This window comes from Cherax quadricarinatus, chromosome 82 (assembly GCF_038502225.1).
Source record: "Cherax quadricarinatus isolate ZL_2023a chromosome 82, ASM3850222v1, whole genome shotgun sequence".
Lineage (NCBI taxonomy): Eukaryota > Metazoa > Arthropoda > Malacostraca > Decapoda > Parastacidae > Cherax > Cherax quadricarinatus.
The window spans coordinates 5223768-5233767 of record NC_091373.1 but is presented as its reverse complement, the minus strand read 5'-3'; the positions used below and the strand labels follow the sequence as shown (position 1 = coordinate 5233767).

Here is a 10000-nt window from a genome sequence, read left to right as displayed (position 1 = left end):
TAACACTAGTGTTAAGTGTAAATGAGGTTAACACTAGTGTTAAGTGTAAATGAGGTTAACACTAGTGTTAAGTGTAAATGAGGTTAACACTATTGTTAAGTGTAAATGAGATTGTCAACATTAGTGTTAAGTGTAAATGAGAAAGTTAACACTAATGTTAAGTATAAATGAGAAAGTTAGCACTAATGTTAAGTATAAATGAGAAAGTTAACACTAGTGTTCAATGTAAATGAGAAAGTTAACACTGTTAAGTATAAATGAGAAAGTTAACACTAATGTTAAGTATGAATGAGAAAGTTAACACTAGTGTTTAATGTAAATGAGAAAGTTAACACTAGTGTTAAATGTAAATGAGAAAGTTAACACTAGTGTTAAGTATAAATGAGAAAGTTAACACTAGTGTTAAGTATAAATGAGAAAGTTAACACTAGTGTTAAGTATAAATGAGAAAGTTAACACTAGTGTTAAGTATAAATGAGAAAGTTAACACTAGTGTTAAGTATAAATGAGAAAGTTAACACTAGTGTTAAGTATAAATGAGAAAGTTAACACTAGTGTTAAGTATAAATGAGAAAGTTAACATTACAAAGTACAAATTGTCTTCTCTGAACATCAGATTGATGTCAGTGTTCCACTGGAAGACTTGGTATATATCAGCCTGCAGTCTCGCTGTGTCTTCTAGGAATATACCTTTGATATAGCTTTGATGAATTCTGGGAGTCTTTGTACTCCCGGAGCCCGGCTATGGTCCAGGCTCGTCTGGTGCTAGCACTCATACAGATTCTAGTTTCGTTTGCAAAGGATGATGGAGTGGTATGATTTATGCCTCTGTTTATGTCGGATATAAGGATGAGAAATAGAAGTTGGGCCAGCAATGTGCCTTGGGGAATACGACACATACACACACAGTGATGTTTCACCCAGGACACGGATACACACACACACACACACACACACACACACACACACACACACATACACAGTATATCAAAGTATTTTTTTCAGTCGCAGAGTTGTCAGGAAGTATAATAGCCTGGATAGTGATGTAGTGGAGGCAGGATCCATACATAGCTTTAAGAAGAGATATGATGAAGCTCACGGAGCGGGAAGAGTGACCGGGTAGCAGCCAGGTGAAGAGGCGGGGTCAGGAGCTGTGAAACGACCCCCGCAACCACAACTAGGTGAGTATACACACACACATACACACACATGATAACGACATATAAAATACTAAGAGGAATTGAGAAGGTGGACAGAGACAGAATGTTCCAGAGACTGGACACAGGAACAAGGGGACACAGTTGGAAGTTGAAGACACAGATGAATCACAGGGATGTTAGGAAGTATTTCCTTAGTCACAGAGTAGTCAGTAAGTGGAATAGTTTAGGAAGCGATGTAGTGGAGGCAGGATCCATACATAGCTTTAAGCAGAGGTAGGATAAAGCTCACGGTTCCGGGAGAGTGACCTAGTAGCGACCAGTGAAGAGGCGGGGCCAGGAGCTTGGACTCGACCCCCGCAACCTCAACTAGGTGAGTACACACACACACACACACACACACACACACACACACACACACACACAGAGTAATGTATCACCCAGGACACACGGACACACACTGCCCATAAAGACATACATGTGTCACTGCCAATCAATGGTAGATTTTTTTCCCTAGACAGTTTTAAAGGTATTTTTTCCCCGTCTTGAATGATACGCTTGTAAAAGTTTACTGCCAGTGTGGTGGCTGTTTATAGTGACCCCCATACCTCCCTACCTCCCTTAAAGTAGGTCCATCTTCTCCCTACCTCCCTTAAAGTAGGTCTATCTTCTCCATACCTCCCTTAAAGTAGGTCTATCTTCTCCATACTTCCCTTAAAGTAGGTCCATCTTCTCCCTACCTCCCTTAAAGTAGGTTCATCTTCTCCCTACCTCCCTTAAAGTAGGTCCATCTTCTCCCTACCTCCCTTAAAGTAGGTCTATCTTCTCCATACCTCCCTTAAAGTAGGTCCATCTTCTCCCTACCTCCCTTAAAGTAGGTCCATCTTCTCCCTACCTCCCTTAAAGTAGGTCTATCTTCTCCATACCTCCCTTAAAGTAGATCCATCTTCTCCCTACCTCCCTTAAAGTAGGTCCATCTTCTCCCTACCTCCCTTAAAGTAGGTCTATCTTCTCCATACCTCCCTTAAAGTAGGTCCATCTTCTCCCTACCTCCCTTAAAGTAGGTCCATCTTCTCCCTACCTCCCTTAAAGTAGGTCTATCTTCTCCATACCTCCCTTAAAGTAGGTCCATCTTCTCCCTACCTCCCTTAAAGTAGGTCTATCTTCTCCCTACCTCCCTTAAAGTAGGTCTATCTTCTCCATACCTCCCTTAAAGTAGGTCTATCTTCTCCCTACCTTCCTTAAAGTAGGTCTATCTTCTCCATACCTCCCTTAAAGTAGGTCCATCTTCTCCCTACCTCCCTTAAAGTAGGTCTATCTTCTTCATACCTCCCTTAAAGTAGGTCCATCTTCTCCCTACCTCCCTTAAAGTAGGTCCATCTTCTCCCTACCTCCCTTAAAGTAGGTCCATCTTCTCCCTACCTCCCTTAAAGTAGGTCTATCTTCTCCATACCTCCCTTAAAGTAGGTCCATCTTCTCCCTACCTCCCTTAAAGTAGGTCTATCTTCTCCCTACCTCCCTTAAAGTAGGTCTATATTCTCCATACCTCCCTTAAAGTAGGTCTATCTTCTTCATACCTCCCTTAAAGTAGGTCCATCTTCTCCCTACCTGCTTTTACTGTTGTTGTTGTTAGTGTTGTTGTTACTGTTGTTACTGCTGTTGTTCCTGGTTTTGTTACTGTTGCTAACAGTACTACTTTCACCACTGTTGATGATGCTGCTGTTACTTCTGTTGTTACTCTTGTTGTGCTGCTACTACTGCTGTGAGAGGCTGTGAGGACGTCACCCTTATCCAAGCAGTGAATGCTGTAGCAGCAGCAGCAGCAGCAGCAGCAGCAGCAGCAGCAGCAGCAGCAGCAGCAGCAGCAAGAGCAGACAGTGTAAGTACCGAGAATTAGATGAGTACAGCAGACACTCAAGTACAATAAGTTACAGCAGCAGACAGCTGAGTCATACCTGAATCGTGCCACTGTATTTACCTCTGTCTGCTGTCTCACCTGTCTGCTGTCTCACCTGTCTGCAGTCTCACCTGTCTGCAGTCTCACCTGTCTGTTGTCTCACGCTTCTGTTGTCTCACCTGTTCGTTGTCTCACTGTCTGCTGTCTCACTTGTCTGCTGTCTCACCTGTCTGTTGTCTCGCGCGTCTGCTGTCTCACCTGTCTGCTGTCTCACCTGTCTGTTGTCTCACGCGTCTGTTGTCTCACCTGTTCGTTGTCTCACCTGTCTGCTGTCTCACTTGTCTGCTGTCTCACCTGTCTGCTGTCTCACCTGTCTGTTGTCTCACGCGTCTGTTGTCTCACCTGTCTGCTGTCTCACCTGTCTGCTGTCTCACTTGTCTGCTGTCTCATGTGTCTGTTGTCTCACCTGTCTGCTGTCTCACCTGTCTGCTGTCTCACTTGTCTGCTGTCTCATGTGTCTGTTGTCTCACCTGTCTATTGTCTCATCTGTCTGCTATCTCACCTGTCTTATCTGTCTCATGTCAGTCTAACAGCGTGTGTGTGTGTGTGTATGTGTGTGTGTGTGTGTGTGTGTGTATGTGTGTGTGTGTGTGTGTGTGTATGTGTGTGTGTGTGTGTGTGTGTGTGTGTGTGTATGTGTGTGTGTGTGTGTGTGTGTGTGTGTGTGTGTGTGTGTGTTTGTGTGTGTGTGTGTGTGTGTGTATGTGTGTGTGTGTGTGTGTGTGTGTGTGTGTGTATGTGTGTGTGTGTGTGGGTGTGTGTGTATGTGTGTGTGTAAACGTTTTTATCGTTTAAGAGAGTGCAGAAAAACATCGTCAGTTCCATTCACTCTGGCGGGGCTAATGGGCGTGTGGGCGTGAGCGTGGGCGTGAGCGTGGGCATGGGCTTGAGTGTGAGCGTGAGTGTGGGCGTGGGCGTGAGTGTGGGCGTGGGCGTGAGTGTGGGCGTGGGCGTGTGGGTGGGCGTGAGTGTGGGCGTGGGCGTGAGTTTGGGCGTGGGCGTGAGTGTGGGTGTGAGTGTGGGCGTGAGTGTGGGCGTGGGCGTGGGAGTGAGTGTGATCGTGCGGGACTCTCAACACATCACCTTCAACACAGCAGCAGCAGCAGCAGCAGCAGCAGCAGAAGCAGTAGCAGTAGCAGCAGTAGCAGTAGCAGCAGCAGCAGCAGAAGCAGTAGCAGCAGTAGCAGCAGCAGCAGCAGCAGCAGCAGCAGCAGCAGCAGCAGCAGCAGCAGCAGCAGTAGCAGCAGCAGCAGCAGCAGCAGCAGTAGCAGCAGCAACAGTAGCAGCAGCAGTAGCAGCAGCAGCAGCAGTAGCAGCAGTAGCAGCAGCAGCAGCAGCAGCAGCAGTAGCAGCAGCAGCAGCAGGAGCAGCAGCAGTAGCAGTAGCAGCAGCAGGAGCAGCAGCAGTAGCAGTAGTAGCAGCAGTACCATCAGCATCAGCAGTAGCAGCAGTGTTGCAGGGATACCTAGCAATGATACGCAACTGTTGCAGGGATACCTAGCAATGATACGTAACTGTTGCAGGGATACCTAGCAATGATACGCACTTGTTGCAGGTATCCCTGCAACAAGTGCACATCCTCACACCTCCCTTCCTCAGGATATCATTCTCCATCATGGTAAGTGTCCAGCATGATTGTGCACTCAGGTAGGTGCTCATTACGCACTCATTATTAAACGTTGTGCAAAGGGGTGGCCATCATGTGGTTAGCGCCACCTCGTTGAACATGGGGTTCAGCTGGAACTAAGGAGCCACCTCGTGGAACATGTCCCAGGGGTTCGGCTGTAACTAAGGAGCCACCTCGTGGAATATGTCCCAGGGGTTCAGCTGGAACTAACGAGCCACCTCGTTGAACATGTCCCAGAGGTTCGGCTGGAACTAACGAGTCACCTCGTTGAACATGTTAGTTCAGCTGGAACTAACGAGCTGAGGATCACGTCTTCATTACCCTCTTATACTCTGAAGGATGGCTGATCTGTCTGCCTTACTGCTGACCTGGCTGCCTGATTGTCTGTCTGTCTGCCTTACTGCTGACCTGGCTGCCTGATTGTCTGTCTGTCTGCCTTACTGCTGACCTGGCTGCCTGATTGTCTGTCTGTCTGCCTTACTGCTGACATGGCTGCCTGATTGTCTGTCTGTCTGCCTTACTGCTAACCTGGCTGCCTGATTGTCTGTCTGTTTGCCTTTCTGCTGACCTGGCTGCCTCCCTGACTGTCTATCTGCCTTTCTGACTGTCTATATGTCAGCTTCCTGCTTGTCTAACTTACTGCCTCCCTGGCTGTCTAACTCCCTGCCACCCTGTCCATCTAACTGCCTGCATGCCTGTCTATCTACATACAAAGAGTGGTCAAGCGGATTTCTTGGTAATTTTCCTTGTATCACTTTTGAAGAGTCTTGGTCCCTTTACGCTTATTGGGATATCTTCCAGGGGTAAATTATGAAGCAGCTTTCCTACGTTACGAGGAGATCAGATCTACTCTGAGTGTGTGGAGATCAGGGAGAGAGAGAGGGTTGTAGGTATGTGTCCTTATACACTCTAATTTCCTGAGTATTTTGCATGTCGTGGCTTTGTCTCCCTCTGGTTCTCATCTCTCGTACTGTTGCTTGAGCTCCTTAATTATCTTGATGAGTTCCGAGAGTCTTTCTACGCCCGGCCATGGGCCAGGCTCGCCTGGTGCTAGCCCGGTCATTCAGGCTGTTGCTCCTGGAGGCCCGCTGACCAACATATCCATCACAGCCTGGTTGATTTGGCACCTGGTGAAGATACTTGTCCAGTTTCCTCTTGAAGGCTTCTACACTTGTTCCAGCAGTGTTTCTGATATCTTCTGGTAAGATATTGAATAATCTGAGGCCACGAATGATGATACAATGTTCCCTTATTGTGCCCACCGCACCCCTGCTTTTCACTTCCTCCCATATTTCTCGCTCTAGTATGTTGTTATGGCAGTGTGCAGATTTGGGACCAAGCCCTAGAATACTTTCCAGGTACATTTTATGATGTATCTATCTCTCCTCCGCTCCAGTGAGTACATATTTAAGACCTTAATTAAGGTGTTTCCAGTAATTTAAATGTTTTATTAGCCCAATGCGGGCCATAAACGATCCCTGTATTTATTCCAGCTCTGATATTTCTCCTGCCCTGAAAGGGGTCGTCAACACTGAGCAATATTCCAGATGAGGGAGCATTAGTGATTTGAAAACTCTCACCACTGGCATTATTTTCCCCTGGCTGTCTTTGCCTTTGTCTTTTTGTGTTCATTGAAATTAATGTCAGCTGACATAATTATTCCCAAGTCTTTCACGTGTTCCTTTCGTGGTCTGATACTGATAGTTCGTGGATCAGTCTTGTTGCGAACCTTTGGCTGTTCTCCAGTTTCTTGGTATGTTTGATCAAGTGTGACACACACGACCATGCACCATCCAGACAGCCACACACGCCCATACACCATCCAGACAGCCACACACACACACCCATGCACCATCCAGACAGCCACACACACGCCCATACACCATCCAGACAGCCACACACACGCCCATACACCATCCAGACAGCCACACATACACCCATACACCATCCAGACAGCCACACACACACCCATACACCATCCAGACAGCCACACACACACCCATACACCATCCAGACAGCCACACACACGCCCATACACCATCCAGACAGCCCCACACACGCCCATACACCATCCAGACAGCCACACACACGCCCATACACCATCCAAACAGCCACACACACGCCCATACACCATCCAGACAGCCACACACACGCCCATACACCATCCAGACAGCCACACACACGCCCATACACCATCCAGACAGCCACACACACACCCATGCACCATCCAGACAGCCCCACACACGCCCATACACCATCCAGACAGCCACACACGCCCATACACCATCCAGACAGCCACACACACGCCCATACACCATCCAGACAGCCACACACACGCCCATACACCATCCAGACAGCCCCACACACGCCCATACACCATCCAGACAGCCACACACACGCCCATACACCATCCAGACAGCCCCACACACGCCCATACACCATCCAGACAGCCCCACACACGCCCATACACCATCCAGACAGCCACACACACGCCCATACACCATCCAGACAGCCACACACACGCCCATACACCATCCAGACAGCCACACACACGCCCATACACCATCCAGACAGCCACACACACACCCATACACCATCCAGACAGCCACACACACGCCCATACACCATCCAAACAGCCACACACACGCCCATACACCATCCAGACAGCCACACACACGCCCATGCACCATCCAGACAACCACACACACGCCCATACATCATCCAGACAGCCACACACACGCCCATACACCATCCAGACAACCACACACACGCCCATACACCATCCAGACAGCCACACACACGCCCATACACCATCCAGACAACCACACACACGCCCATACACCATCCAGACAGCCACACACACGCCTATGCACCAACCAGACAGCCACACACACGCCCATGCACCATCCAGACAGCCACACACACGCCCATACACCATCCAGACAGCCACACACACACCCATGCACCATCCAGACAGCCACACACACACCCATACACCATCCAGACAGCCAAACACACACCCATGCACCATCCAGACAGCCACACACACACCCATGCACCATCCAGACAGCCACACACACACCCATACACCATCCAGACAGCCAAACACACACCCATGCACCATCCAGACAGCCACACACACACCCATGCACCATCCAGACAACCACACACACGCCCATACATCATCCAGACAGCCACACACACGCCCATACACCATCCAGACAACCACACACACGCCCATACACCATCCAGACAGCCACACACACGCCCATACACCATCCAGACAACCACACACACGCCCATACACCATCCAGACAGCCACACATACACCCATACACCATCCAGACAGCCACACACACACCCATGCACCATCCAGACAGTCACATAGACGCCCATACACCATCCAAACAGCCACACACACGCCCATATACCATCCAAACGACCTCACACACCGCCCACACGCCCATGGTTGCACCAGAACGAGCAGGATTATCTTTTACAGCTTCCTGTGTTTCAGAACACTCATGTGTAACAGTAATTACCAGAGAGAAGACTTCCTTGCTCCTCCTGCAGCCCAGCAGAAGGAGCAGGAGAAGGAACAGGAGAACAGGAGGAGCAGGAGGAGCAGGAGAAGGAGGAGGAGGAGGTGGAGCAGGAGAAGCGGGAGCAGGAGGAGGAAGTGCAGGAGCAGGAAGAGGAGGAGGAGGAGGAGGAGGAAGAGGAAGAGAGAGTGAATATGAAGGAAGGTAAGTCATCTAGTAACGCGAACTCTGTACGTGGCCGTGCAAGATAACATACGGGATGCTAGTGATCTTAGGAGACGAGAAAGAGGGAGATTAATGATCTTAGGAGACAAGAACAAGGGAGATTAGTGATCTTAGGAGACAAGAACAGTGCCATGGGTCCTGATTCAGTGCCATGAGCCCTGTTCCAGTGCCAGGGTCCTGATTCAGTGCCATGGGTCCTGATTAAGGGCCTTGGGTCCTGATTCAGTGCCATGGGTCCTGATTGGGTCCTGATTCAGTGCCATGGGTCCTGATTGGGTCCTGATTCAGTGCCATGGGTCCTGATTTAGTGCCATGCATCTTGATGCAGTGCCTTGGGTCCTGATTCAGTGCCACTGGCCCTGTAAGCGCTGACGTATCCTGCCGTGAGCGCTGACGTATCCTGCCGTGTGCGCTGACGTATCCTGCCGTGTGCGCTGACGTATCCTGCCGTGAGCACTGACATATGGGGTCATGATTAACCTGCCGTCAGACTGGTCCTAGCGGGACCTAATTAACGTTTTCCTGTCCATTCATTGCCCATGATAATCAACTGACAGAAATCTCCGGGAGCCTGCCCACCTGTATGGCTGTCAGACAGGACACTACTATCAGTTTCTGTACTCGCCTGTATGGCTGTCAGACAGGACACTACTATCAGTTTCTGTACTCGCCTGTATGACTGTCAGACAGGACACTACTATCAGTTTCTGTACTCGCCTGTATGACTGTCAGACAGGACACTACTATCAGTTTCTGTTCCCGCCTGTATGACTGTCAGACAGGACACTACTATCAGTTTCTGTACTCGCCTGTATGACTGTCAGACAGGACACTACTATCAGTTTCTGTACTCGCCTGTATGACTGTCAGACAGGACACTACTATCAGTTTCTGTACTCGCCTGTATGGCTGTCAGACAGGACACTACTATCAGTTTCTGTACTCGCCTGTATGACTGTCAGACAGGACACTACTATCAGTTTCTGTACTCGCCTGTATGGCTGTCAGACAGGACACTACTCTCAGTTTCTGTACTCGCCTGTATGACTGTCAGACAAGACAGAACTACCAGTTCCTGTCTCAGTCAGTCAACAGTTTACCCATCTGTTAAGCGTTCTAGGGGGATCAGTCCCTCACTAGTTCATACCTCAGAACCTTTGATATAATTGAAATACTCTCACAAAGTTCCTTGAAATGTACTCCCAGGTACGTAGGCGAGAAAGATACATCATAATTTACACCTGGAAAATTGTCAGATGGTCCCAGATCAGCACAATGAAATCACTTCCTAGACCTTAAGTCTACGTGAAGGGAGTTACCGGGGGCTCGTGCCCCCTTCCCTTGGCCCGGTCCACGACTAGGCCTTAGGGTGGATCAGGGCCTATGAAAGCAGGAGTCTTGGCAGACGGTGCATAATACATGTACCTCCAGGGAGGGAAACAGAGTAAGTGTGAGGGGCCCAAGACTCTCCATCACCCTTCCTTCTTCATAA

General features: G+C 49.0%; 1 protein-coding gene across 2 annotated transcripts in view; it reads right to left on the bottom strand.

Annotated features, from left to right (window-relative positions):
• LOC128702869 (runt-related transcription factor 3-like) overlaps window positions 1-10000 on the bottom strand; it is a 206430-nt gene that overhangs the window by 127649 nt on the left and 68781 nt on the right. The gene's annotated exons all lie outside the window — the stretch shown is intronic.